The sequence below is a fragment of the Labrus mixtus genome, chromosome 9 (genome assembly GCF_963584025.1).
Source record: "Labrus mixtus chromosome 9, fLabMix1.1, whole genome shotgun sequence".
Lineage (NCBI taxonomy): Eukaryota > Metazoa > Chordata > Actinopteri > Labriformes > Labridae > Labrus > Labrus mixtus.
In genome coordinates this window covers 28,779,524-28,801,851 of record NC_083620.1, presented here as the reverse complement: position 1 = coordinate 28,801,851, position 22,328 = coordinate 28,779,524, and the positions used below count along the sequence as shown (strand labels likewise).

The following is a 22,328-nucleotide window of genomic DNA, read 5'->3' as shown; positions in this document are numbered from 1 at the left end:
GACGTGTGTTAACCTGCCCTTGACGATAATCCTGACATACTCGGGTTTCTCTTCATATCGTACAAGTCTTTCGCCTTTTACTAAAGACTTCCATGGAGAGGAACACTATTGAGTTCAACTTATTTTTGGCAGGCTTAGCCTTGTAGCTGAGCCTCTCTATTATGTGGAAAGCAAAGAACCTATCCAATGCAATTTGGCTTGCGATCTAGAGTCACATTTTAGAGTGATTAGTGGCTAGTTTTACAATTATGCAGTTGCTGTGATGACCAATTAGAGAGAGTGTACAACAAGGTGAGAGCAATTCCATTGGATAAAGACTGTGACAGGGATGCACATGGCCTAGTATGCAACAGGCCAAGTCAGGCTTCCCGTGAGTGTAGTGGCCAGGGCGACGTGTGTTATCCTGCCCTTGACGATGATCCTGACATACTCGGGTTTCTCTTCATATCGTACAAGTCTTTCGCCTTTTACTAAAGACTTCCGTGGAGAGGAACACTATTGAGTTCAACTTATTTTTGGCAGGCTTAGCCTTGTAGCTGAGCCTCTCTATTATGTGGAAAGCAAAGAACCTATCCAATGCAATTTGGCTTGTGATCTAGAGTCACATTTTAGAGTGATTAGTGGCTAGTTTTACAATTATGCAGCTGCTGTGATGACCAATTAGAAAGAGTGTACAACAAGGTGAGAGCAATTCCATTGGATAAAGACTGTGACAGGGATGCACATGGCCTAGTATGCAACAGGCCAAGTCAGGCTTCCCGTGAGTGTAGTAGCCAGGGCGACGTGTGTTATCCTGCCCTTGACGATTATCCTGACATACTCGAGTTTCTCTTCAAATCGTACAAGTCTTTCGCCTTTTACTAAAGACTTCCGTGGAGAGGAACACTATTGAGTTCATCTTATTTTTGGCAGGCTTAGCCTTGTAGCTGAGCCTCTCTATTATGTAGAAAGCAAATAACCTATCCAATGCAATTACCTCAGAGGTTGTGAGCCAAATTTTAGAGTGATTAGTGGTTGATTTTACAATTATGCAGTTGCTGTGATGACCAATTAGAAAGAGTGTACAACAAGGTGAGAGCAATTCCATTGGATAAAGATTGTGACAGGGATGCACATGGCCTAGTATGCAACAGGCCAAGTCAGGCTTCCCGTGAGTGTAGTAGCCAGGGCGACGTGTGTTAACCTGCCCTTGACGATAATCCTGACATACTCTGGTTTCTCTTCATATCGTACAAGTCTTTCGCCTTTTACTAAAGACTTCCGTGGAGAGGAACACTATTGAGATCAACTTATTTTTGGTAGGCCTAGCCTTGTAGCTGAGCCTCTCTATTATGTGGAAAGCAAATAACCTATCCAATGCAATTACCCCAGAGGTCGTGAGCCAAATTTTGGCTTGTGATCTAGAGTCACATTTTAGAGTGATTAGTGGCTAGTTTTACAATTATGCAGTTGCTATGATGACCAATTACAAAGAGTGTACAACAAGGTGAGAGCAATTCCATTGGATAAAGACTGTGACAGGGATGCACATGGCCTAGTATGCAACAGGCAAAGTCAGGCTTCCCGTGAGTGTAGTAGCCAGGGCGACGTGTGTTATCCTGCCCTTGACGACGATCCTGACATACTCAGGTTTCTCTTCATATCGTACAAGTCTTTCGCCTTTTACTAAAGACTTCTGTGGCGAGGAACACTATTGAGTTCATCTTATTTTTGGCAGGCTTAGCCTTGTAGCTGAGCCTCTCTATTATGTGGAAAGCAAAGAACCTATCCAATGCAATTTGGCTTGAGATCTAGAGAGACATTTTAGAGTCATTAGTGGCTAGTTTTACAATTATGCAGTTGCTGTGATGACCAATTAGAGAGAGTGTACAACAAGGTGAGAGCAATTCCATTGGATAAAGATTGTGACAGGGATGCACATGGCCTAGTATGCAACAGGCCAAGTCAGGCTTCCCGTGAGTGTAGTAGCCAGGGCGACGTGTGTTATCCTGCCCTTGACGATAATCCTGACATACTCGGGTTTCTCTTCATATCGTACAAGTCTTTCGCCTTTTACTAAAGACTTCCGTGGAGAGGAACACTATTGAGTTCAACTTATTTTTGGCAGGCTTAGCCTTGTAGCTGAGCCTCTCTATTATGTGGAAAGCAAAGAACCTATCCAATGCAATTTGGCTTGCGATCTAGAGTCACATTTTAGAGTGATTAGTGGTTGGTTTTACAATTATGCAGTTGCTGTGATGACCAATTAGAAAGAGTGTACAACAAGGTGAGAGCAATTCCATTGGATAAAGATTGTGACAGGGATGCACATGGCCTAGTATGCAACAGGCCAAGTCAGGCTTCCCGTGAGTGTAGTAGCCAGGGCGACGTGTGTTATCCTGCCCTTGACGATAATCCTGACATACTCGGGTTTCTCTTCATATCGTACAAGTCTTTCGCCTTTTACTAAAGACTTCCGTGGAGAGGAACACTATTGAGTTCAACTTATTTTTGGCAGGCTTAGCCTTGTAGCTGAGCCTCTCTATTATGTGGAAAGCAAAGAACTTATCCAATGCAATTTGGCTTGAGATCTAGAGAGACATTTTAGAGTCATTAGTGGCTAGTTTCACAATTATGCAGTTGCTGTGATGACCAATTAGAAAGAGTGTACAACAAGGTGAGAGCAATTCCATTGGATAAAGACTGTGACAGGGATGCACATGGCCTAGTATGCAACAGGCCAAGTCAGGCTTCCCGTGAGTGTAGTGGCCAGGGTGACGTGTGTTATCCTGCCCTTGACGATGATCCTGACATACTCGGGTTTCTCTTCATATCGTACAAGTTTTTCGCCTTTTACTAAAGACTTCCGTGGAGAGGAGCACTATTGAGTTCAACTTATTTTTGGCAGGCTTAGCCTTGTAGCTGAGCCTCTCTATTATGTGGAAAGCAAACAACCTATCCAATGCAATTACCCCAGAGGTTGTGAGCCAAATTTTAGAGTGATTAGTGGTTGGTTTTACAATTATGCAGCTGCTGTGATGACCAATTAGAAAGAGTGTACAACAAGGTGAGAGCAATTCCATTGGATAAAGACTGTGACAGGGATGCACATGGCCTAGTATGCAACAGGCCAAGTCAGGCTTCCCGTGAGTGTAGTAGCCAGGGCGACGTGTGTTAACCTGCCCTTGACGATAATCCTGACATACTCGGGTTTCTCTTCATATCGTACAAGTCTTTCGCCTTTTACTAAAGACTTCCGTGGAGAGGAACACTATTGAGTTCAACTTATTTTTGGCAGGCTTAGCCTTGTAGCTGAGCCTCTCTATTATGTGGAAAGCAAAGAACCTATCCAATGCAATTTGGCTTGCGATCTAGAGTCACATTTTAGAGTGATTAGTGGCTAGTTTTACAATTATGCAGTTGCTGTGATGACCAATTAGAAAGAGTGTACAACAAGGTGAGAGCAATTCCATTGGATAAAGATTGTGACAGGGATGCACATGGCCTAGTATGCAACAGGCCAAGTCAGGCTTCCCGTGAGTGTAGTAGCCAGGGCGACGTGTGTTATCCTGCCCTTGACGATAATCCTGACATACTCGGGTTTCTCTTCATATCGTACAAGTCTTTCGCCTTTTACTAAAGACTTCCTTGGAGAGGAACACTATTGAGTTCAACTTATTTTTGGCAGGCTTAGCCTTGTAGCTGAGCCTCTCTATTATGTGGAAAGCAAAGAACCTATCCAATGCAATTTGGCTTGTGATCTAGAGTCACATTTTAGAGTGATTAGTGGCTAGTTTTACAATTATGCAGCTGCTGTGATGACCAATTAGAAAGAGTGTACAACAAGGTGAGAGCAATTCCATTGGATAAAGACTGTGACAGGGATGCACATGGCCTAGTATGCAACAGGCCAAGTCAGGCTTCCCGTGAGTGTAGTAGCCAGGGCGACGTGTGTTATCCTGCCCTTGACGATTATCCTGACATACTCGAGTTTCTCTTCAAATCGTACAAGTCTTTCGCCTTTTACTAAAGACTTCCGTGGAGAGGAACACTATTGAGTTCAACTTATTTTTGGCAGGCTTAGCCTTGTAGCTGAGCCTCTCTATTATGTGGAAAGCAAAGAACTTATCCAATGCAATTTGGCTTGCGATCTAGAGTCACATTTTAGAGTGATTAGTGGTTGGTTTTACAATTATGCAGTTGCTGTGATGACCAATTAGAAAGAGTGTACAACAAGGTGAGAGCAATTCCATTGGATAAAGATTGTGACAGGGATGCACATGGCCTAGTATGCAACAGGCCAAGTCAGGCTTCCCGTGAGTGTAGTAGCCAGGGCGACGTGTGTTATCCTGCCCTTGACGATAATCCTGACATACTCGGGTTTCTCTTCATATCGTACAAGTCTTTCGCCTTTTACTAAAGACTTCCGTGGAGAGGAACACTATTGAGTTCAACTTATTTTTGGCAGGCTTAGCCTTGTAGCTGAGCCTCTCTATTATGTGGAAAGCAAAGAACTTATCCAATGCAATTTGGCTTGAGATCTAGAGAGACATTTTAGAGTCATTAGTGGCTAGTTTCACAATTATGCAGTTGCTGTGATGACCAATTAGAAAGAGTGTACAACAAGGTGAGAGCAATTCCATTGGATAAAGACTGTGACAGGGATGCACATGGCCTAGTATGCAACAGGCCAAGTCAGGCTTCCCGTGAGTGTAGTGGCCAGGGTGACGTGTGTTATCCTGCCCTTGACGATGATCCTGACATACTCGGGTTTCTCTTCATATCGTACAAGTTTTTCGCCTTTTACTAAAGACTTCCGTGGAGAGGAGCACTATTGAGTTCAACTTATTTTTGGCAGGCTTAGCCTTGTAGCTGAGCCTCTCTATTATGTGGAAAGCAAACAACCTATCCAATGCAATTACCCCAGAGGTTGTGAGCCAAATTTTAGAGTGATTAGTGGTTGGTTTTACAATTATGCAGCTGCTGTGATGACCAATTAGAAAGAGTGTACAACAAGGTGAGAGCAATTCCATTGGATAAAGACTGTGACAGGGATGCACATGGCCTAGTATGCAACAGGCCAAGTCAGGCTTCCCGTGAGTGTAGTAGCCAGGGCGACGTGTGTTAACCTGCCCTTGACGATAATCCTGACATACTCGGGTTTCTCTTCATATCGTACAAGTCTTTCGCCTTTTACTAAAGACTTCCGTGGAGAGGAACACTATTGAGTTCAACTTATTTTTGGCAGGCTTAGCCTTGTAGCTGAGCCTCTCTATTATGTGGAAAGCAAAGAACCTATCCAATGCAATTTGGCTTGCGATCTAGAGTCACATTTTAGAGTGATTAGTGGCTAGTTTTACAATTATGCAGTTGCTGTGATGACCAATTAGAAAGAGTGTACAACAAGGTGAGAGCAATTCCATTGGATAAAGATTGTGACAGGGATGCACATGGCCTAGTATGCAACAGGCCAAGTCAGGCTTCCCGTGAGTGTAGTAGCCAGGGCGACGTGTGTTATCCTGCCCTTGACGATAATCCTGACATACTCGGGTTTCTCTTCATATCGTACAAGTCTTTCGCCTTTTACTAAAGACTTCCTTGGAGAGGAACACTATTGAGTTCAACTTATTTTTGGCAGGCTTAGCCTTGTAGCTGAGCCTCTCTATTATGTGGAAAGCAAAGAACCTATCCAATGCAATTTGGCTTGTGATCTAGAGTCACATTTTAGAGTGATTAGTGGCTAGTTTTACAATTATGCAGCTGCTGTGATGACCAATTAGAAAGAGTGTACAACAAGGTGAGAGCAATTCCATTGGATAAAGACTGTGACAGGGATGCACATGGCCTAGTATGCAACAGGCCAAGTCAGGCTTCCCGTGAGTGTAGTAGCCAGGGCGACGTGTGTTATCCTGCCCTTGACGATTATCCTGACATACTCGAGTTTCTCTTCAAATCGTACAAGTCTTTCGCCTTTTACTAAAGACTTCCGTGGAGAGGAACACTATTGAGTTCAACTTATTTTTGGCAGGCTTAGCCTTGTAGCTGAGCCTCTCTATTATGTGGAAAGCAAAGAACTTATCCAATGCAATTTGGCTTGAGATCTAGAGAGACATTTTAGAGTCATTAGTGGCTAGTTTCACAATTATGCAGTTGCTGTGATGACCAATTAGAAAGAGTGTACAACAAGGTGAGAGCAATTCCATTGGATAAAGACTGTGACAGGGATGCACATGGCCTAGTATGCAACAGGCCAAGTCAGGCTTCCCGTGAGTGTAGTGGCCAGGGTGACGTGTGTTATCCTGCCCTTGACGATGATCCTGACATACTCGGGTTTCTCTTCATATCGTACAAGTTTTTCGCCTTTTACTAAAGACTTCCGTGGAGAGGAGCACTATTGAGTTCAACTTATTTTTGGCAGGCTTAGCCTTGTAGCTGAGCCTCTCTATTATGTGGAAAGCAAACAACCTATCCAATGCAATTACCCCAGAGGTTGTGAGCCAAATTTTAGAGTGATTAGTGGTTGGTTTTACAATTATGCAGCTGCTGTGATGACCAATTAGAAAGAGTGTACAACAAGGTGAGAGCAATTCCATTGGATAAAGACTGTGACAGGGATGCACATGGCCTAGTATGCAACAGGCCAAGTCAGGCTTCCCGTGAGTGTAGTAGCCAGGGCGACGTGTGTTAACCTGCCCTTGACGATGATCCTGACATACTCGGGTTTCTCTTCATATCGTACAAGTCTTTCGCCTTTTACTAAAGACTTCCGTGGAGAGGAACACTATTGAGTTCAACTTATTTTTGGCAGGCTTAGCCTTGTAGCTGAGCCTCTCTATTATGTGGAAAGCAAAGAACCTATCCAATGCAATTTGGCTTGCGATCTAGAGTCACATTTTAGAGTGATTAGTGGCTAGTTTTACAATTATGCAGTTGCTGTGATGACCAATTAGAGAGAGTGTACAACAAGGTGAGAGCAATTCCATTGGATAAAGACTGTGACAGGGATGCACATGGCCTAGTATGCAACAGGCCAAGTCAGGCTTCCCGTGAGTGTAGTGGCCAGGGTGACGTGTGTTATCCTGCCCTTGACGATGATCCTGACATACTCGGGTTTCTCTTCATATCGTACAAGTCTTTCGCCTTTTACTAAAGACTTCCGTGGAGAGGAACACTATTGAGTTCAACTTATTTTTGGCAGGCTTAGCCTTGTAGCTGAGCCTCTCTATTATGTGGAAAGCAAAGAACCTATCCAATGCAATTTGGCTTGTGATCTAGAGTCACATTTTAGAGTGATTAGTGGCTAGTTTTACAATTATGCAGCTGCTGTGATGACCAATTAGAAAGAGTGTACAACAAGGTGAGAGCAATTCCATTGGATAAAGACTGTGACAGGGATGCACATGGCCTAGTATGCAACAGGCCAAGTCAGGCTTCCCGTGAGTGTAGTAGCCAGGGCGACGTGTGTTATCCTGCCCTTGACGATTATCCTGACATACTCGAGTTTCTCTTCAAATCGTACAAGTCTTTCGCCTTTTACTAAAGACTTCCGTGGAGAGGAACACTATTGAGTTCATCTTATTTTTGGCAGGCTTAGCCTTGTAGCTGAGCCTCTCTATTATGTAGAAATCAAATAACCTATCCAATGCAATTACCCCAGAGGTTGTGAGCCAAATTTTAGAGTGATTAGTGGTTGGTTTTACAATTATGCAGTTGCTGTGATGACCAATTAGAAAGAGTGTACAACAAGGTGAGAGCAATTCCATTGGATAAAGACTGTGACAGGGATGCACATGGCCTAGTATGCAACAGGCCAAGTCAGGCTTCCCGTGAGTGTAGTAGCCAGGGCGACGTGTGTTAACCTGCCCTTGACGATAATCCTGACATACTCTGGTTTCTCTTCATATCGTACAAGTCTTTCGCCTTTTACTAAAGACTTCCGTGGAGAGGAACACTATTGAGATCAACTTATTTATGGTAGGCCTAGCCTTGTAGCTGAGCCTCTCTATTATGTGGAAAGCAAATAACCTATCCAATGCAATTACCCCAGAGGTCGTGAGCCAAATTTTGGCTTGTGATCTAGAGTCACATTTTAGAGTGATTAGTGGCTAGTTTTACAATTATGCAGTTGCTATGATGACCAATTAGAAAGAGTGTACAACAAGGTGAGAGCAATTCCATTGGATAAAGACTGTGACAGGGATGCACATGGCCTAGTATGCAACAGGCAAAGTCAGGCTTCCCGTGAGTGTAGTAGCCAGGGCGACGTGTGTTATCCTGCCCTTGACGACGATCCTGACATACTCAGGTTTCTCTTCATATCGTACAAGTCTTTCGCCTTTTACTAAAGACTTCCGTGGCGAGGAACACTATTGAGTTCAACTTATTTTTGGCAGGCTTAGCCTTGTAGCTGAGCTTCTCTATTATGTGGAAAGCAAAGAACCTATCCAATGCAATTTGGCTTGCGATCTAGAGTCACATTTTAGAGTGATTAGTGGCTAGTTTTACAATTATGCAGTTGCTGTGATGACCAATTAGAAAGAGTGTACAACAAGGTGAGAGCAATTCCATTGGATAAAGACTGTGACAGGGATGCACATGGCCTAGTATGCAACAGGCCAAGTCAGGCTTCCCGTGAGTGTAGTGGCCAGGGCGACGTGTGTTATCCTGCCCTTGACGATAATCCTGACATACTCGGGTTTCTCTTCATATCGTACAAGTCTTTCGCCTTTTACTAAAGACTTCCGTGGAGAGGAACACTATTGAGTTCATCTTATTTTTGGCAGGCTTAGCCTTGTAGCTGAGCCTCTCTATTATGTGGAAAGCAAAGAACCTATCCAATGCAATTTGGCTTGTGATCTAGAGTCACATTTTAGAGTGATTAGTGGTTGGTTTTACAATTATGCAGTTGCTGTGATGACCAATTAGAAAGAGTGTACAACAAGGTGAGAGCAATTCCATTGGATAAAGATTGTGACAGGGATGCACATGGCCTAGTATGCAACAGGCCAAGTCAGGCTTCCCGTGAGTGTAGTAGCCAGGGCGACGTGTGTTATCCTGCCCTTGACGATAATCCTGACATACTCGGGTTTCTCTTCATATCGTACAAGTCTTTCGCCTTTTACTAAAGACTTCCGTGGAGAGGAACACTATTGAGTTCAACTTATTTTTTGGCAGGCTTAGCCTTGTAGCTGAGCCTCTCTATTATGTGGAAAGCAAAGAACTTATCCAATGCAATTTGGCTTGAGATCTAGAGAGACATTTTAGAGTCATTAGTGGCTAGTTTTACAATTATGCAGTTGCTGTGATGACCAATTAGAGAGAGTGTACAACAAGGTGAGAGCAATTCCATTGGATAAAGATTGTGACAGGGATGCACATGGCCTAGTATGCAACAGGCCAAGTCAGGCTTCCCGTGAGTGTAGTAGCCAGGGCGACGTGTGTTATCCTGCCCTTGATGATAATCCTGACATACTCGGGTTTCTCTTCATATCGTACAAGTCTTTCGCCTTTTACTAAAGACTTCCGTGGAGAGGAACACTATTGAGTTCAACTTAGTTTTGGCAGGCTTAGCCTTGTAGCTGAGCCTCTCTATTATGTGGAAAGCAAAGAACTTATCCAATGCAATTGGCTTGAGATCTAGAGAGACATTTTAGAGTGATTAGTGGCTAGTTTTACAATTATGCAGTTGCTGTGATGACCAATTAGAAAGAGTGTACAACAAGGTGAGAGCAATTCCATTGGATAAAGACTGTGACAGGGATGCACATGGCCTAGTATGCAACAGGCCAAGTCAGGCTTCCCGTGAGTGTAGTGGCCAGGGTGACGTGTGTTATCCTGCCCTTGACGATGATCCTGACATACTCGGGTTTCTCTTCATATCGTACAAGTTTTTCGCCTTTTACTAAAGACTTCCGTGGAGAGGAGCACTATTGAGTTCAACTTATTTTTGGCAGGCTTAGCCTTGTAGCTGAGCCTCTCTATTATGTGGAAAGCAAACAACCTATCCAATGCAATTACCCCAGAGGTTGTGAGCCAAATTTTAGAGTGATTAGTGGTTGGTTTTACAATTATGCAGCTGCTGTGATGACCAATTAGAAAGAGTGTACAACAAGGTGAGAGCAATTCCATTGGATAAAGACTGTGACAGGGATGCACATGGCCTAGTATGCAACAGGCCAAGTCAGGCTTCCCGTGAGTGTAGTAGCCAGGGCGACGTGTGTTAACCTGCCCTTGACGATGATCCTGACATACTCGGGTTTCTCTTCATATCGTACAAGTTTTTCGCCTTTTACTAAAGACTTCCGTGGAGAGGAACACTATTGAGTTCAACTTATTTTTGGCAGGCTTAGCCTTGTAGCTGAGCCTCTCTATTATGTGGAAAGCAAAGAACCTATCCAATGCAATTTGGCTTGCGATCTAGAGTCACATTTTAGAGTGATTAGTGGCTAGTTTTACAATTATGCAGTTGCTGTGATGACCAATTAGAGAGAGTGTACAACAAGGTGAGAGCAATTCCATTGGATAAAGACTGTGACAGGGATGCACATGGCCTAGTATGCAACAGGCCAAGTCAGGCTTCCCGTGAGTGTAGTGGCCAGGGTGACGTGTGTTATCCTGCCCTTGACGATGATCCTGACATACTCGGGTTTCTCTTCATATCGTACAAGTCTTTCGCCTTTTACTAAAGACTTCCGTGGAGAGGAACACTATTGAGTTCAACTTATTTTTGGCAGGCTTAGCCTTGTAGCTGAGCCTCTCTATTATGTGGAAAGCAAAGAACCTATCCAATGCAATTTGGCTTGTGATCTAGAGTCACATTTTAGAGTGATTAGTGGCTAGTTTTACAATTATGCAGCTGCTGTGATGACCAATTAGAAAGAGTGTACAACAAGGTGAGAGCAATTCCATTGGATAAAGACTGTGACAGGGATGCACATGGCCTAGTATGCAACAGGCCAAGTCAGGCTTCCCGTGAGTGTAGTAGCCAGGGCGACGAGTGTTATCCTGCCCTTGACGATTATCCTGACATACTCGAGTTTCTCTTCAAATCGTACAAGTCTTTCGCCTTTTACTAAAGACTTCCGTGGAGAGGAACACTATTGAGTTCATCTTATTTTTGGCAGGCTTAGCCTTGTAGCTGAGCCTCTCTATTATGTAGAAATCAAATAACCTATCCAATGCAATTACCCCAGAGGTTGTGAGCCAAATTTTAGAGTGATTAGTGGTTGGTTTTACAATTATGCAGTTGCTGTGATGACCAATTAGAAAGAGTGTACAACAAGGTGAGAGCAATTCCATTGGATAAAGATTGTGACAGGGATGCACATGGCCTAGTATGCAACAGGCCAAGTCAGGCTTCCCGTGAGTGTAGTAGCCAGGGCGACGTGTGTTATCCTGCCCTTGACGATAATCCTGACATACTCGGGTTTCTCTTCATATCGTACAAGTCTTTCGCCTTTTACTAAAGACTTCCGTGGAGAGGAACACTATTGAGTTCAACTTATTTTTTGGCAGGCTTAGCCTTGTAGCTGAGCCTCTCTATTATGTGGAAAGCAAAGAACTTATCCAATGCAATTTGGCTTGAGATCTAGAGAGACATTTTAGAGTCATTAGTGGCTAGTTTTACAATTATGCAGTTGCTGTGATGACCAATTAGAGAGAGTGTACAACAAGGTGAGAGCAATTCCATTGGATAAAGATTGTGACAGGGATGCACATGGCCTAGTATGCAACAGGCCAAGTCAGGCTTCCCGTGAGTGTAGTAGCCAGGGCGACGTGTGTTATCCTGCCCTTGATGATAATCCTGACATACTCGGGTTTCTCTTCATATCGTACAAGTCTTTCGCCTTTTACTAAAGACTTCCGTGGAGAGGAACACTATTGAGTTCAACTTAGTTTTGGCAGGCTTAGCCTTGTAGCTGAGCCTCTCTATTATGTGGAAAGCAAAGAACTTATCCAATGCAATTGGCTTGAGATCTAGAGAGACATTTTAGAGTGATTAGTGGCTAGTTTTACAATTATGCAGTTGCTGTGATGACCAATTAGAAAGAGTGTACAACAAGGTGAGAGCAATTCCATTGGATAAAGACTGTGACAGGGATGCACATGGCCTAGTATGCAACAGGCCAAGTCAGGCTTCCCGTGAGTGTAGTGGCCAGGGTGACGTGTGTTATCCTGCCCTTGACGATGATCCTGACATACTCGGGTTTCTCTTCATATCGTACAAGTTTTTCGCCTTTTACTAAAGACTTCCGTGGAGAGGAGCACTATTGAGTTCAACTTATTTTTGGCAGGCTTAGCCTTGTAGCTGAGCCTCTCTATTATGTGGAAAGCAAACAACCTATCCAATGCAATTACCCCAGAGGTTGTGAGCCAAATTTTAGAGTGATTAGTGGTTGGTTTTACAATTATGCAGCTGCTGTGATGACCAATTAGAAAGAGTGTACAACAAGGTGAGAGCAATTCCATTGGATAAAGACTGTGACAGGGATGCACATGGCCTAGTATGCAACAGGCCAAGTCAGGCTTCCCGTGAGTGTAGTAGCCAGGGCGACGTGTGTTAACCTGCCCTTGACGATGATCCTGACATACTCGGGTTTCTCTTCATATCGTACAAGTTTTTCGCCTTTTACTAAAGACTTCCGTGGAGAGGAACACTATTGAGTTCAACTTATTTTTGGCAGGCTTAGCCTTGTAGCTGAGCCTCTCTATTATGTGGAAAGCAAAGAACCTATCCAATGCAATTTGGCTTGCGATCTAGAGTCACATTTTAGAGTGATTAGTGGCTAGTTTTACAATTATGCAGTTGCTGTGATGACCAATTAGAGAGAGTGTACAACAAGGTGAGAGCAATTCCATTGGATAAAGACTGTGACAGGGATGCACATGGCCTAGTATGCAACAGGCCAAGTCAGGCTTCCCGTGAGTGTAGTGGCCAGGGTGACGTGTGTTATCCTGCCCTTGACGATGATCCTGACATACTCGGGTTTCTCTTCATATCGTACAAGTCTTTCGCCTTTTACTAAAGACTTCCGTGGAGAGGAACACTATTGAGTTCAACTTATTTTTGGCAGGCTTAGCCTTGTAGCTGAGCCTCTCTATTATGTGGAAAGCAAAGAACCTATCCAATGCAATTTGGCTTGTGATCTAGAGTCACATTTTAGAGTGATTAGTGGCTAGTTTTACAATTATGCAGCTGCTGTGATGACCAATTAGAAAGAGTGTACAACAAGGTGAGAGCAATTCCATTGGATAAAGACTGTGACAGGGATGCACATGGCCTAGTATGCAACAGGCCAAGTCAGGCTTCCCGTGAGTGTAGTAGCCAGGGCGACGAGTGTTATCCTGCCCTTGACGATTATCCTGACATACTCGAGTTTCTCTTCAAATCGTACAAGTCTTTCGCCTTTTACTAAAGACTTCCGTGGAGAGGAACACTATTGAGTTCATCTTATTTTTGGCAGGCTTAGCCTTGTAGCTGAGCCTCTCTATTATGTAGAAATCAAATAACCTATCCAATGCAATTACCCCAGAGGTTGTGAGCCAAATTTTAGAGTGATTAGTGGTTGGTTTTACAATTATGCAGTTGCTGTGATGACCAATTAGAAAGAGTGTACAACAAGGTGAGAGCAATTCCATTGGATAAAGACTGTGACAGGGATGCACATGGCCTAGTATGCAACAGGCCAAGTCAGGCTTCCCGTGAGTGTAGTAGCCAGGGCGACGTGTGTTAACCTGCCCTTGACGATAATCCTGACATACTCTGGTTTCTCTTCATATCGTACAAGTCTTTCGCCTTTTACTAAAGACTTCCGTGGAGAGGAACACTATTGAGTTCAACTTATTTTTGGCAGGCTTAGCCTTGTAGCTGAGCCTCTCTATTATGTGGAAAGCAAAGAACCTATCCAATGCAATTTGGCTTGCGATCTAGAGTCACATTTTAGAGTGATTAGTGGCTAGTTTTACAATTATGCAGTTGCTGTGATGACCAATTAGAGAGAGTGTACAACAAGGTGAGAGCAATTCCATTGGATAAAGACTGTGACAGGGATGCACATGGCCTAGTATGCAACAGGCCAAGTCAGGCTTCCCGTGAGTGTAGTGGCCAGGGCGACGTGTGTTATCCTGCCCTTGACGATGATCCTGACATACTCGGGTTTCTCTTCATATCGTACAAGTCTTTCGCCTTTTACTAAAGACTTCCGTGGAGAGGAACACTATTGAGTTCAACTTATTTTTGGCAGGCTTAGCCTTGTAGCTGAGCCTCTCTATTATGTGGAAAGCAAAGAACCTATCCAATGCAATTTGGCTTGTGATCTAGAGTCACATTTTAGAGTGATTAGTGGCTAGTTTTACAATTATGCAGCTGCTGTGATGACCAATTAGAAAGAGTGTACAACAAGGTGAGAGCAATTCCATTGGATAAAGACTGTGACAGGGATGCACATGGCCTAGTATGCAACAGGCCAAGTCAGGCTTCCCGTGAGTGTAGTAGCCAGGGCGACGTGTGTTATCCTGCCCTTGACGATTATCCTGACATACTCGAGTTTCTCTTCAAATCGTACAAGTCTTTCGCCTTTTACTAAAGACTTCCGTGGAGAGGAACACTATTGAGTTCATCTTATTTTTGGCAGGCTTAGCCTTGTAGCTGAGCCTCTCTATTATGTAGAAAGCAAATAACCTATCCAATGCAATTACCCCAGAGGTTGTGAGCCAAATTTTAGAGTGATTAGTGGTTGATTTTACAATTATGCAGTTGCTGTGATGACCAATTAGAAAGAGTGTACAACAAGGTGAGAGCAATTCCATTGGATAAAGATTGTGACAGGGATGCACATGGCCTAGTATGCAACAGGCCAAGTCAGGCTTCCCGTGAGTGTAGTAGCCAGGGCGACGTGTGTTAACCTGCCCTTGACGATAATCCTGACATACTCTGGTTTCTCTTCATATCGTACAAGTCTTTCGCCTTTTACTAAAGACTTCCGTGGAGAGGAACACTATTGAGATCAACTTATTTTTGGTAGGCCTAGCCTTGTAGCTGAGCCTCTCTATTATGTGGAAAGCAAATAACCTATCCAATGCAATTACCCCAGAGGTCGTGAGCCAAATTTTGGCTTGTGATCTAGAGTCACATTTTAGAGTGATTAGTGGCTAGTTTTACAATTATGCAGTTGCTATGATGACCAATTACAAAGAGTGTACAACAAGGTGAGAGCAATTCCATTGGATAAAGACTGTGACAGGGATGCACATGGCCTAGTATGCAACAGGCAAAGTCAGGCTTCCCGTGAGTGTAGTAGCCAGGGCGACGTGTGTTATCCTGCCCTTGACGACGATCCTGACATACTCAGGTTTCTCTTCATATTGTACAAGTCTTTCGCCTTTTACTAAAGACTTCCGTGGCGAGGAACACTATTGAGTTCATCTTATTTTTGGCAGGCTTAGCCTTGTAGCTGAGCCTCTCTATTATGTGGAAAGCAAAGAACCTATCCAATGCAATTTGGCTTGAGATCTAGAGAGACATTTTAGAGTCATTAGTGGCTAGTTTTACAATTATGCAGTTGCTGTGATGACCAATTAGAGAGAGTGTACAACAAGGTGAGAGCAATTCCATTGGATAAAGATTGTGACAGGGATGCACATGGCCTAGTATGCAACAGGCCAAGTCAGGCTTCCCGTGAGTGTAGTAGCCAGGGCGACGTGTGTTATCCTGCCCTTGACGATAATCCTGACATACTCGGGTTTCTCTTCATATCGTACAAGTCTTTCGCCTTTTACTAAAGACTTCCGTGGAGAGGAACACTATTGAGTTCAACTTATTTTTGGCAGGCTTAGCCTTGTAGCTGAGCCTCTCTATTATGTGGAAAGCAAAGAACCTATCCAATGCAATTTGGCTTGCGATCTAGAGTCACATTTTAGAGTGATTAGTGGTTGGTTTTACAATTATGCAGTTGCTGTGATGACCAATTAGAAAGAGTGTACAACAAGGTGAGAGCAATTCCATTGGATAAAGATTGTGACAGGGATGCACATGGCCTAGTATGCAACAGGCCAAGTCAGGCTTCCCGTGAGTGTAGTAGCCAGGGCGACGTGTGTTATCCTGCCCTTGACGATAATCCTGACATACTCGGGTTTCTCTTCATATCGTACAAGTCTTTCGCCTTTTACTAAAGACTTCCGTGGAGAGGAACACTATTGAGTTCAACTTATTTTTGGCAGGCTTAGCCTTGTAGCTGAGCCTCTCTATTATATGGAAAGCAAAGAACTTATCCAATGCAATTTGGCTTGAGATCTAGAGAGACATTTTAGAGTCATTAGTGGCTAGTTTCACAATTATGCAGTTGCTGTGATGACCAATTAGAAAGAGTGTACAACAAGGTGAGAGCAATTCCATTGGATAAAGACTGTGACAGGGATGCACATGGCCTAGTATGCAACAGGCCAAGTCAGGCTTCCCGTGAGTGTAGTGGCCAGGGTGACGTGTGTTATCCTGCCCTTGACGATGATCCTGACATACTCGGGTTTCTCTTCATATCGTACAAGTTTTTCGCCTTTTACTAAAGACTTCCGTGGAGAGGAGCACTATTGAGTTCAACTTATTTTTGGCAGGCTTAGCCTTGTAGCTGAGCCTCTCTATTATGTGGAAAGCAAACAACCTATCCAATGCAATTACCCCAGAGGTTGTGAGCCAAATTTTAGAGTGATTAGTGGTTGGTTTTACAATTATGCAGCTGCTGTGATGACCAATTAGAAAGAGTGTACAACAAGGTGAGAGCAATTCCATTGGATAAAGACTGTGACAGGGATGCACATGGCCTAGTATGCAACAGGCCAAGTCAGGCTTCCCGTGAGTGTAGTAGCCAGGGCGACGTGTGTTAACCTGCCCTTGACGATAATCCTGACATACTTGGGTTTCTCTTCATATCGTACAAGTCTTTCGCCTTTTACTAAAGACTTCCGTGGAGAGGAACACTATTGAGTTCAACTTATTTTTGGCAGGCTTAGCCTTGTAGCTGAGCCTCTCTATTATGTGGAAAGCAAAGAACCTATCCAATGCAATTTGGCTTGCGATCTAGAGTCACATTTTAGAGTGATTAGTGGCTAGTTTTACAATTATGCAGTTGCTGTGATGACCAATTAGAAAGAGTGTACAACAAGGTGAGAGCAATTCCATTGGATAAAGATTGTGACAGGGATGCACATGGCCTAGTATGCAACAGGCCAAGTCAGGCTTCCCGTGAGTGTAGTAGCCAGGGCGACGTGTGTTATCCTGCCCTTGACGATAATCCTGACATACTCGGGTTTCTCTTCATATCGTACAAGTCTTTCGCCTTTTACTAAAGACTTCCTTGGAGAGGAACACTATTGAGTTCAACTTATTTTTGGCAGGCTTAGCCTTGTAGCTGAGCCTCTCTATTATGTGGAAAGCAAAGAACCTATCCAATGCAATTTGGCTTGTGATCTAGAGTCACATTTTAGAGTGATTAGTGGCTAGTTTTACAATTATGCAGCTGCTGTGATGACCAATTAGAAAGAGTGTACAACAAGGTGAGAGCAATTCCATTGGATAAAGACTGTGACAGGGATGCACATGGCCTAGTATGCAACAGGCCAAGTCAGGCTTCCCGTGAGTGTAGTAGCCAGGGCGACGTGTGTTATCCTGCCCTTGACGATTATCCTGACATACTCGAGTTTCTCTTCAAATCGTACAAGTCTTTCGCCTTTTACTAAAGACTTCCGTGGAGAGGAACACTATTGAGTTCAACTTATTTTTGGCAGGCTTAGCCTTGTAGCTGAGCCTCTCTATTATGTGGAAAGCAAAGAACTTATCCAATGCAATTTGGCTTGAGATCTAGAGAGACATTTTAGAGTCATTAGTGGCTAGTTTCACAATTATGCAGTTGCTGTGATGACCAATTAGAAAGAGTGTACAACAAGGTGAGAGCAATTCCATTGGATAAAGACTGTGACAGGGATGCACATGGCCTAGTATGCAACAGGCCAAGTCAGGCTTCCCGTGAGTGTAGTGGCCAGGGTGACGTGTGTTATCCTGCCCTTGACGATGATCCTGACATACTCGGGTTTCTCTTCATATCGTACAAGTTTTTCGCCTTTTACTAAAGACTTCCGTGGAGAGGAGCACTATTGAGTTCAACTTATTTTTGGCAGGCTTAGCCTTGTAGCTGAGCCTCTCTATTATGTGGAAAGCAAACAACCTATCCAATGCAATTACCCCAGAGGTTGTGAGCCAAATTTTAGAGTGATTAGTGGTTGGTTTTACAATTATGCAGCTGCTGTGATGACCAATTAGAAAGAGTGTACAACAAGGTGAGAGCAATTCCATTGGATAAAGACTGTGACAGGGATGCACATGGCCTAGTATGCAACAGGCCAAGTCAGGCTTCCCGTGAGTGTAGTAGCCAGGGCGACGTGTGTTAACCTGCCCTTGACGATGATCCTGACATACTCGGGTTTCTCTTCATATCGTACAAGTCTTTCGCCTTTTACTAAAGACTTCCGTGGAGAGGAACACTATTGAGTTCAACTTATTTTTGGCAGGCTTAGCCTTGTAGCTGAGCCTCTCTATTATGTGGAAAGCAAAGAACCTATCCAATGCAATTTGGCTTGTGATCTAGAGTCACATTTTAGAGTGATTAGTGGCTAGTTTTACAATTATGCAGCTGCTGTGATGACCAATTAGAAAGAGTGTACAACAAGGTGAGAGCAATTCCATTGGATAAAGACTGTGACAGGGATGCACATGGCCTAGTATGCAACAGGCCAAGTCAGGCTTCCCGTGAGTGTAGTAGCCAGGGCGACGTGTGTTATCCTGCCCTTGACGATTATCCTGACATACTCGAGTTTCTCTTCAAATCGTACAAGTCTTTCGCCTTTTACTAAAGACTTCCGTGGAGAGGAACACTATTGAGTTCATCTTATTTTTGGCAGGCTTAGCCTTGTAGCTGAGCCTCTCTATTATGTAGAAATCAAATAACCTATCCAATGCAATTACCCCAGAGGTTGTGAGCCAAATTTTAGAGTGATTAGTGGTTGGTTTTACAATTATGCAGTTGCTGTGATGACCAATTAGAAAGAGTGTACAACAAGGTGAGAGCAATTCCATTGGATAAAGACTGTGACAGGGATGCACATGGCCTAGTATGCAACAGGCCAAGTCAGGCTTCCCGTGAGTGTAGTAGCCAGGGCGACGTGTGTTAACCTGCCCTTGACGATAATCCTGACATACTCTGGTTTCTCTTCATATCGTACAAGTCTTTCGCCTTTTACTAAAGACTTCCGTGGAGAGGAACACTATTGAGATCAACTTATTTTTGGTAGGCCTAGCCTTGTAGCTGAGCCTCTCTATTATGTGGAAAGCAAATAACCTATCCAATGCAATTACCCCAGAGGTCGTGAGCCAAATTTTGGCTTGTGATCTAGAGTCACATTTTAGAGTGATTAGTGGCTAGTTTTACAATTATGCAGTTGCTATGATGACCAATTAGAAAGAGTGTACAACAAGGTGAGAGCAATTCCATTGGATAAAGACTGTGACAGGGATGCACATGGCCTAGTATGCAACAGGCAAAGTCAGGCTTCCCGTGAGTGTAGTAGCCAGGGCGACGTGTGTTATCCTGCCCTTGACGACGATCCTGACATACTCAGGTTTCTCTTCATATCGTACAAGTCTTTCGCCTTTTACTAAAGACTTCCGTGGCGAGGAACACTATTGAGTTCAACTTATTTTTGGCAGGCTTAGCCTTGTAGCTGAGCTTCTCTATTATGTGGAAAGCAAAGAACCTATCCAATGCAATTTGGCTTGTGATCTAGAGTCACATTTTAGAGTGATTAGTGGCTAGTTTTACAATTATGCAGTTGCTGTGATGACCAATTAGAAAGAGTGTACAACAAGGTGAGAGCAATTCCATTGGATAAAGACTGTGACAGGGATGCACATGGCCTAGTATGCAACAGGCCAAGTCAGGCTTCCCGTGAGTGTAGTGGCCAGGGCGACGTGTGTTATCCTGCCCTTGACGATAATCCTGACATACTCGGGTTTCTCTTCATATCGTACAAGTCTTTCGCCTTTTACTAAAGACTTCCGTGGAGAGGAACACTATTGAGTTCATCTTATTTTTGGCAGGCTTAGCCTTGTAGCTGAGCCTCTCTATTATGTGGAAAGCAAAGAACCTATCCAATGCAATTTGGCTTGTGATCTAGAGTCACATTTTAGAGTGATTAGTGGTTGGTTTTACAATTATGCAGTTGCTGTGATGACCAATTAGAAAGAGTGTACAACAAGGTGAGAGCAATTCCATTGGATAAAGATTGTGACAGGGATGCACATGGCCTAGTATGCAACAGGCCAAGTCAGGCTTCCCGTGAGTGTAGTAGCCAGGGCGACGTGTGTTATCCTGCCCTTGACGATAATCCTGACATACTCGGGTTTCTCTTCATATCGTACAAGTCTTTCGCCTTTTACTAAAGACTTCCGTGGAGAGGAACACTATTGAGTTCAACTTATTTTTTGGCAGGCTTAGCCTTGTAGCTGAGCCTCTCTATTATGTGGAAAGCAAAGAACTTATCCAATGCAATTTGGCTTGAGATCTAGAGAGACATTTTAGAGTCATTAGTGGCTAGTTTTACAATTATGCAGTTGCTGTGATGACCAATTAGAGAGAGTGTACAACAAGGTGAGAGCAATTCCATTGGATAAAGATTGTGACAGGGATGCACATGGCCTAGTATGCAACAGGCCAAGTCAGGCTTCCCGTGAGTGTAGTAGCCAGGGCGACGTGTGTTATCCTGCCCTTGACGATAATCCTGACATACTCGGGTTTCTCTTCATATCGTACAAGTCTTTCGCCTTTTACTAAAGACTTCCGTGGAGAGGAACACTATTGAGTTCAACTTATTTTTGGCAGGCTTAGCCTTGTAGCTGAGCCTCTCTATTATGTGGAAAGCAAAGAACTTATCCAATGCAATTTGGCTTGAGATCTAGAGAGACATTTTAGAGTGATTAGTGGCTAGTTTTACAATTATGCAGTTGCTGTGATGACCAATTAGAAAGAGTGTACAACAAGGTGAGAGCAATTCCATTGGATAAAGACTGTGACAGGGATGCACATGGCCTAGTATGCAACAGGCCAAGTCAGGCTTCCCGTGAGTGTAGTGGCCAGGGTGACGTGTGTTATCCTGCCCTTGACGATGATCCTGACATACTCGGGTTTCTCTTCATATCGTACAAGTTTTTCGCCTTTTACTAAAGACTTCCGTGGAGAGGAGCACTATTGAGTTCAACTTATTTTTGGCAGGCTTAGCCTTGTAGCTGAGCCTCTCTATTATGTGGAAAGCAAACAACCTATCCAATGCAATTACCCCAGAGGTTGTGAGCCAAATTTTAGAGTGATTAGTGGTTGGTTTTACAATTATGCAGCTGCTGTGATGACCAATTAGAAAGAGTGTACAACAAGGTGAGAGCAATTCCATTGGATAAAGACTGTGACAGGGATGCACATGGCCTAGTATGCAACAGGCCAAGTCAGGCTTCCCGTGAGTGTAGTAGCCAGGGCGACGTGTGTTAACCTGCCCTTGACGATGATCCTGACATACTCGGGTTTCTCTTCATATCGTACAAGTCTTTCGCCTTTTACTAAAGACTTCCGTGGAGAGGAACACTATTGAGTTCAACTTATTTTTGGCAGGCTTAGCCTTGTAGCTGAGCCTCTCTATTATGTGGAAAGCAAAGAACCTATCCAATGCAATTTGGCTTGCGATCTAGAGTCACATTTTAGAGTGATTAGTGGCTAGTTTTACAATTATGCAGTTGCTGTGATGACCAATTAGAGAGAGTGTACAACAAGGTGAGAGCAATTCCATTGGATAAAGACTGTGACAGGGATGCACATGGCCTAGTATGCAACAGGCCAAGTCAGGCTTCCCGTGAGTGTAGTGGCCAGGGTGACGTGTGTTATCCTGCCCTTGACGATGATCCTGACATACTCGGGTTTCTCTTCATATCGTACAAGTCTTTCGCCTTTTACTAAAGACTTCCGTGGAGAGGAACACTATTGAGTTCAACTTATTTTTGGCAGGCTTAGCCTTGTAGCTGAGCCTCTCTATTATGTGGAAAGCAAAGAACCTATCCAATGCAATTTGGCTTGTGATCTAGAGTCACATTTTAGAGTGATTAGTGGCTAGTTTTACAATTATGCAGCTGCTGTGATGACCAATTAGAAAGAGTGTACAACAAGGTGAGAGCAATTCCATTGGATAAAGACTGTGACAGGGATGCACATGGCCTAGTATGCAACAGGCCAAGTCAGGCTTCCCGTGAGTGTAGTAGCCAG

At 43.7% G+C, this 22,328-nt stretch overlaps 57 non-coding genes across 57 annotated transcripts; all 57 read left to right on the top strand.

Annotated features, from left to right (window-relative positions):
* Nucleotides 1-36: 36 nt before the first annotated feature.
* On the top strand, nucleotides 37-153 carry LOC132981224 (U5 spliceosomal RNA). The gene has a single exon (XR_009674451.1). It is a non-coding gene; the product is annotated as a U5 spliceosomal RNA (small nuclear RNA).
* A 273-nt stretch (nucleotides 154-426) lies between these two features.
* On the top strand, nucleotides 427-543 carry LOC132981035 (U5 spliceosomal RNA). Its single transcript, XR_009674269.1, has one exon. It is a non-coding gene; the product is annotated as a U5 spliceosomal RNA (small nuclear RNA).
* Nucleotides 544-816: 273 nt separating this feature from the next.
* LOC132981168 (U5 spliceosomal RNA) lies at nucleotides 817-933 on the top strand. Its single transcript, XR_009674397.1, has one exon. It is a non-coding gene; the product is annotated as a U5 spliceosomal RNA (small nuclear RNA).
* Nucleotides 934-1,206: 273 nt separating this feature from the next.
* Nucleotides 1,207-1,320, top strand: LOC132981206 (U5 spliceosomal RNA). Its single transcript, XR_009674434.1, has one exon. It is a non-coding gene; the product is annotated as a U5 spliceosomal RNA (small nuclear RNA).
* Nucleotides 1,321-1,621: 301 nt separating this feature from the next.
* On the top strand, nucleotides 1,622-1,738 carry LOC132981297 (U5 spliceosomal RNA). The gene has a single exon (XR_009674522.1). It is a non-coding gene; the product is annotated as a U5 spliceosomal RNA (small nuclear RNA).
* A 273-nt stretch (nucleotides 1,739-2,011) lies between these two features.
* Nucleotides 2,012-2,128, top strand: LOC132981033 (U5 spliceosomal RNA). The gene has a single exon (XR_009674267.1). It is a non-coding gene; the product is annotated as a U5 spliceosomal RNA (small nuclear RNA).
* Nucleotides 2,129-2,401: 273 nt separating this feature from the next.
* On the top strand, nucleotides 2,402-2,518 carry LOC132981032 (U5 spliceosomal RNA). Its single transcript, XR_009674266.1, has one exon. It is a non-coding gene; the product is annotated as a U5 spliceosomal RNA (small nuclear RNA).
* Nucleotides 2,519-2,791: 273 nt separating this feature from the next.
* LOC132981182 (U5 spliceosomal RNA) lies at nucleotides 2,792-2,908 on the top strand. The gene has a single exon (XR_009674410.1). It is a non-coding gene; the product is annotated as a U5 spliceosomal RNA (small nuclear RNA).
* A 273-nt stretch (nucleotides 2,909-3,181) lies between these two features.
* Nucleotides 3,182-3,298, top strand: LOC132981030 (U5 spliceosomal RNA). Its single transcript, XR_009674265.1, has one exon. It is a non-coding gene; the product is annotated as a U5 spliceosomal RNA (small nuclear RNA).
* Nucleotides 3,299-3,571: 273 nt separating this feature from the next.
* LOC132981241 (U5 spliceosomal RNA) lies at nucleotides 3,572-3,688 on the top strand. Its single transcript, XR_009674467.1, has one exon. It is a non-coding gene; the product is annotated as a U5 spliceosomal RNA (small nuclear RNA).
* Nucleotides 3,689-3,961: 273 nt separating this feature from the next.
* On the top strand, nucleotides 3,962-4,078 carry LOC132981159 (U5 spliceosomal RNA). The gene has a single exon (XR_009674388.1). It is a non-coding gene; the product is annotated as a U5 spliceosomal RNA (small nuclear RNA).
* Nucleotides 4,079-4,351: 273 nt separating this feature from the next.
* On the top strand, nucleotides 4,352-4,468 carry LOC132981029 (U5 spliceosomal RNA). The gene has a single exon (XR_009674264.1). It is a non-coding gene; the product is annotated as a U5 spliceosomal RNA (small nuclear RNA).
* Nucleotides 4,469-4,741: 273 nt separating this feature from the next.
* LOC132981181 (U5 spliceosomal RNA) lies at nucleotides 4,742-4,858 on the top strand. Its single transcript, XR_009674409.1, has one exon. It is a non-coding gene; the product is annotated as a U5 spliceosomal RNA (small nuclear RNA).
* Nucleotides 4,859-5,131: 273 nt separating this feature from the next.
* Nucleotides 5,132-5,248, top strand: LOC132981028 (U5 spliceosomal RNA). The gene has a single exon (XR_009674263.1). It is a non-coding gene; the product is annotated as a U5 spliceosomal RNA (small nuclear RNA).
* A 273-nt stretch (nucleotides 5,249-5,521) lies between these two features.
* On the top strand, nucleotides 5,522-5,638 carry LOC132981240 (U5 spliceosomal RNA). Its single transcript, XR_009674466.1, has one exon. It is a non-coding gene; the product is annotated as a U5 spliceosomal RNA (small nuclear RNA).
* Nucleotides 5,639-5,911: 273 nt separating this feature from the next.
* LOC132981158 (U5 spliceosomal RNA) lies at nucleotides 5,912-6,028 on the top strand. Its single transcript, XR_009674387.1, has one exon. It is a non-coding gene; the product is annotated as a U5 spliceosomal RNA (small nuclear RNA).
* Nucleotides 6,029-6,301: 273 nt separating this feature from the next.
* Nucleotides 6,302-6,418, top strand: LOC132981180 (U5 spliceosomal RNA). The gene has a single exon (XR_009674408.1). It is a non-coding gene; the product is annotated as a U5 spliceosomal RNA (small nuclear RNA).
* A 273-nt stretch (nucleotides 6,419-6,691) lies between these two features.
* LOC132981027 (U5 spliceosomal RNA) lies at nucleotides 6,692-6,808 on the top strand. The gene has a single exon (XR_009674262.1). It is a non-coding gene; the product is annotated as a U5 spliceosomal RNA (small nuclear RNA).
* Nucleotides 6,809-7,081: 273 nt separating this feature from the next.
* LOC132981026 (U5 spliceosomal RNA) lies at nucleotides 7,082-7,198 on the top strand. The gene has a single exon (XR_009674261.1). It is a non-coding gene; the product is annotated as a U5 spliceosomal RNA (small nuclear RNA).
* Nucleotides 7,199-7,471: 273 nt separating this feature from the next.
* On the top strand, nucleotides 7,472-7,588 carry LOC132981167 (U5 spliceosomal RNA). The gene has a single exon (XR_009674395.1). It is a non-coding gene; the product is annotated as a U5 spliceosomal RNA (small nuclear RNA).
* A 273-nt stretch (nucleotides 7,589-7,861) lies between these two features.
* Nucleotides 7,862-7,975, top strand: LOC132981293 (U5 spliceosomal RNA). The gene has a single exon (XR_009674517.1). It is a non-coding gene; the product is annotated as a U5 spliceosomal RNA (small nuclear RNA).
* A 301-nt stretch (nucleotides 7,976-8,276) lies between these two features.
* On the top strand, nucleotides 8,277-8,393 carry LOC132981102 (U5 spliceosomal RNA). The gene has a single exon (XR_009674333.1). It is a non-coding gene; the product is annotated as a U5 spliceosomal RNA (small nuclear RNA).
* A 273-nt stretch (nucleotides 8,394-8,666) lies between these two features.
* Nucleotides 8,667-8,783, top strand: LOC132981050 (U5 spliceosomal RNA). Its single transcript, XR_009674284.1, has one exon. It is a non-coding gene; the product is annotated as a U5 spliceosomal RNA (small nuclear RNA).
* Nucleotides 8,784-9,056: 273 nt separating this feature from the next.
* Nucleotides 9,057-9,170, top strand: LOC132981245 (U5 spliceosomal RNA). The gene has a single exon (XR_009674471.1). It is a non-coding gene; the product is annotated as a U5 spliceosomal RNA (small nuclear RNA).
* A 277-nt stretch (nucleotides 9,171-9,447) lies between these two features.
* Nucleotides 9,448-9,564, top strand: LOC132981093 (U5 spliceosomal RNA). The gene has a single exon (XR_009674325.1). It is a non-coding gene; the product is annotated as a U5 spliceosomal RNA (small nuclear RNA).
* Nucleotides 9,565-9,836: 272 nt separating this feature from the next.
* LOC132981179 (U5 spliceosomal RNA) lies at nucleotides 9,837-9,953 on the top strand. The gene has a single exon (XR_009674407.1). It is a non-coding gene; the product is annotated as a U5 spliceosomal RNA (small nuclear RNA).
* Nucleotides 9,954-10,226: 273 nt separating this feature from the next.
* On the top strand, nucleotides 10,227-10,343 carry LOC132981123 (U5 spliceosomal RNA). The gene has a single exon (XR_009674353.1). It is a non-coding gene; the product is annotated as a U5 spliceosomal RNA (small nuclear RNA).
* Nucleotides 10,344-10,616: 273 nt separating this feature from the next.
* On the top strand, nucleotides 10,617-10,733 carry LOC132981025 (U5 spliceosomal RNA). Its single transcript, XR_009674260.1, has one exon. It is a non-coding gene; the product is annotated as a U5 spliceosomal RNA (small nuclear RNA).
* Nucleotides 10,734-11,006: 273 nt separating this feature from the next.
* On the top strand, nucleotides 11,007-11,123 carry LOC132981166 (U5 spliceosomal RNA). The gene has a single exon (XR_009674394.1). It is a non-coding gene; the product is annotated as a U5 spliceosomal RNA (small nuclear RNA).
* A 273-nt stretch (nucleotides 11,124-11,396) lies between these two features.
* On the top strand, nucleotides 11,397-11,510 carry LOC132981234 (U5 spliceosomal RNA). The gene has a single exon (XR_009674460.1). It is a non-coding gene; the product is annotated as a U5 spliceosomal RNA (small nuclear RNA).
* Nucleotides 11,511-11,787: 277 nt separating this feature from the next.
* On the top strand, nucleotides 11,788-11,904 carry LOC132981092 (U5 spliceosomal RNA). The gene has a single exon (XR_009674324.1). It is a non-coding gene; the product is annotated as a U5 spliceosomal RNA (small nuclear RNA).
* A 272-nt stretch (nucleotides 11,905-12,176) lies between these two features.
* On the top strand, nucleotides 12,177-12,293 carry LOC132981178 (U5 spliceosomal RNA). Its single transcript, XR_009674406.1, has one exon. It is a non-coding gene; the product is annotated as a U5 spliceosomal RNA (small nuclear RNA).
* A 273-nt stretch (nucleotides 12,294-12,566) lies between these two features.
* On the top strand, nucleotides 12,567-12,683 carry LOC132981122 (U5 spliceosomal RNA). Its single transcript, XR_009674352.1, has one exon. It is a non-coding gene; the product is annotated as a U5 spliceosomal RNA (small nuclear RNA).
* A 273-nt stretch (nucleotides 12,684-12,956) lies between these two features.
* Nucleotides 12,957-13,073, top strand: LOC132981024 (U5 spliceosomal RNA). The gene has a single exon (XR_009674259.1). It is a non-coding gene; the product is annotated as a U5 spliceosomal RNA (small nuclear RNA).
* A 273-nt stretch (nucleotides 13,074-13,346) lies between these two features.
* On the top strand, nucleotides 13,347-13,463 carry LOC132981165 (U5 spliceosomal RNA). The gene has a single exon (XR_009674393.1). It is a non-coding gene; the product is annotated as a U5 spliceosomal RNA (small nuclear RNA).
* Nucleotides 13,464-13,736: 273 nt separating this feature from the next.
* Nucleotides 13,737-13,853, top strand: LOC132981257 (U5 spliceosomal RNA). The gene has a single exon (XR_009674483.1). It is a non-coding gene; the product is annotated as a U5 spliceosomal RNA (small nuclear RNA).
* Nucleotides 13,854-14,126: 273 nt separating this feature from the next.
* Nucleotides 14,127-14,243, top strand: LOC132981023 (U5 spliceosomal RNA). Its single transcript, XR_009674258.1, has one exon. It is a non-coding gene; the product is annotated as a U5 spliceosomal RNA (small nuclear RNA).
* Nucleotides 14,244-14,516: 273 nt separating this feature from the next.
* LOC132981164 (U5 spliceosomal RNA) lies at nucleotides 14,517-14,633 on the top strand. The gene has a single exon (XR_009674392.1). It is a non-coding gene; the product is annotated as a U5 spliceosomal RNA (small nuclear RNA).
* A 273-nt stretch (nucleotides 14,634-14,906) lies between these two features.
* Nucleotides 14,907-15,020, top strand: LOC132981205 (U5 spliceosomal RNA). Its single transcript, XR_009674433.1, has one exon. It is a non-coding gene; the product is annotated as a U5 spliceosomal RNA (small nuclear RNA).
* A 301-nt stretch (nucleotides 15,021-15,321) lies between these two features.
* LOC132981284 (U5 spliceosomal RNA) lies at nucleotides 15,322-15,438 on the top strand. The gene has a single exon (XR_009674508.1). It is a non-coding gene; the product is annotated as a U5 spliceosomal RNA (small nuclear RNA).
* Nucleotides 15,439-15,711: 273 nt separating this feature from the next.
* Nucleotides 15,712-15,828, top strand: LOC132981021 (U5 spliceosomal RNA). Its single transcript, XR_009674256.1, has one exon. It is a non-coding gene; the product is annotated as a U5 spliceosomal RNA (small nuclear RNA).
* A 273-nt stretch (nucleotides 15,829-16,101) lies between these two features.
* Nucleotides 16,102-16,218, top strand: LOC132981020 (U5 spliceosomal RNA). The gene has a single exon (XR_009674255.1). It is a non-coding gene; the product is annotated as a U5 spliceosomal RNA (small nuclear RNA).
* A 273-nt stretch (nucleotides 16,219-16,491) lies between these two features.
* On the top strand, nucleotides 16,492-16,608 carry LOC132981177 (U5 spliceosomal RNA). The gene has a single exon (XR_009674405.1). It is a non-coding gene; the product is annotated as a U5 spliceosomal RNA (small nuclear RNA).
* Nucleotides 16,609-16,881: 273 nt separating this feature from the next.
* On the top strand, nucleotides 16,882-16,998 carry LOC132981105 (U5 spliceosomal RNA). Its single transcript, XR_009674336.1, has one exon. It is a non-coding gene; the product is annotated as a U5 spliceosomal RNA (small nuclear RNA).
* Nucleotides 16,999-17,271: 273 nt separating this feature from the next.
* LOC132981239 (U5 spliceosomal RNA) lies at nucleotides 17,272-17,388 on the top strand. The gene has a single exon (XR_009674465.1). It is a non-coding gene; the product is annotated as a U5 spliceosomal RNA (small nuclear RNA).
* A 273-nt stretch (nucleotides 17,389-17,661) lies between these two features.
* On the top strand, nucleotides 17,662-17,778 carry LOC132981157 (U5 spliceosomal RNA). The gene has a single exon (XR_009674386.1). It is a non-coding gene; the product is annotated as a U5 spliceosomal RNA (small nuclear RNA).
* Nucleotides 17,779-18,051: 273 nt separating this feature from the next.
* Nucleotides 18,052-18,168, top strand: LOC132981176 (U5 spliceosomal RNA). The gene has a single exon (XR_009674404.1). It is a non-coding gene; the product is annotated as a U5 spliceosomal RNA (small nuclear RNA).
* A 273-nt stretch (nucleotides 18,169-18,441) lies between these two features.
* On the top strand, nucleotides 18,442-18,558 carry LOC132981019 (U5 spliceosomal RNA). The gene has a single exon (XR_009674254.1). It is a non-coding gene; the product is annotated as a U5 spliceosomal RNA (small nuclear RNA).
* A 273-nt stretch (nucleotides 18,559-18,831) lies between these two features.
* Nucleotides 18,832-18,948, top strand: LOC132981161 (U5 spliceosomal RNA). Its single transcript, XR_009674390.1, has one exon. It is a non-coding gene; the product is annotated as a U5 spliceosomal RNA (small nuclear RNA).
* A 273-nt stretch (nucleotides 18,949-19,221) lies between these two features.
* Nucleotides 19,222-19,335, top strand: LOC132981204 (U5 spliceosomal RNA). The gene has a single exon (XR_009674432.1). It is a non-coding gene; the product is annotated as a U5 spliceosomal RNA (small nuclear RNA).
* Nucleotides 19,336-19,636: 301 nt separating this feature from the next.
* On the top strand, nucleotides 19,637-19,753 carry LOC132981101 (U5 spliceosomal RNA). The gene has a single exon (XR_009674332.1). It is a non-coding gene; the product is annotated as a U5 spliceosomal RNA (small nuclear RNA).
* Nucleotides 19,754-20,026: 273 nt separating this feature from the next.
* Nucleotides 20,027-20,143, top strand: LOC132981049 (U5 spliceosomal RNA). The gene has a single exon (XR_009674283.1). It is a non-coding gene; the product is annotated as a U5 spliceosomal RNA (small nuclear RNA).
* A 273-nt stretch (nucleotides 20,144-20,416) lies between these two features.
* Nucleotides 20,417-20,530, top strand: LOC132981221 (U5 spliceosomal RNA). The gene has a single exon (XR_009674448.1). It is a non-coding gene; the product is annotated as a U5 spliceosomal RNA (small nuclear RNA).
* Nucleotides 20,531-20,807: 277 nt separating this feature from the next.
* On the top strand, nucleotides 20,808-20,924 carry LOC132981018 (U5 spliceosomal RNA). The gene has a single exon (XR_009674253.1). It is a non-coding gene; the product is annotated as a U5 spliceosomal RNA (small nuclear RNA).
* Nucleotides 20,925-21,197: 273 nt separating this feature from the next.
* Nucleotides 21,198-21,314, top strand: LOC132981173 (U5 spliceosomal RNA). Its single transcript, XR_009674402.1, has one exon. It is a non-coding gene; the product is annotated as a U5 spliceosomal RNA (small nuclear RNA).
* Nucleotides 21,315-21,587: 273 nt separating this feature from the next.
* LOC132981017 (U5 spliceosomal RNA) lies at nucleotides 21,588-21,704 on the top strand. The gene has a single exon (XR_009674252.1). It is a non-coding gene; the product is annotated as a U5 spliceosomal RNA (small nuclear RNA).
* Nucleotides 21,705-21,977: 273 nt separating this feature from the next.
* On the top strand, nucleotides 21,978-22,094 carry LOC132981016 (U5 spliceosomal RNA). The gene has a single exon (XR_009674251.1). It is a non-coding gene; the product is annotated as a U5 spliceosomal RNA (small nuclear RNA).
* The last annotated feature ends 234 nt before the right edge of the window (nucleotides 22,095-22,328 follow it).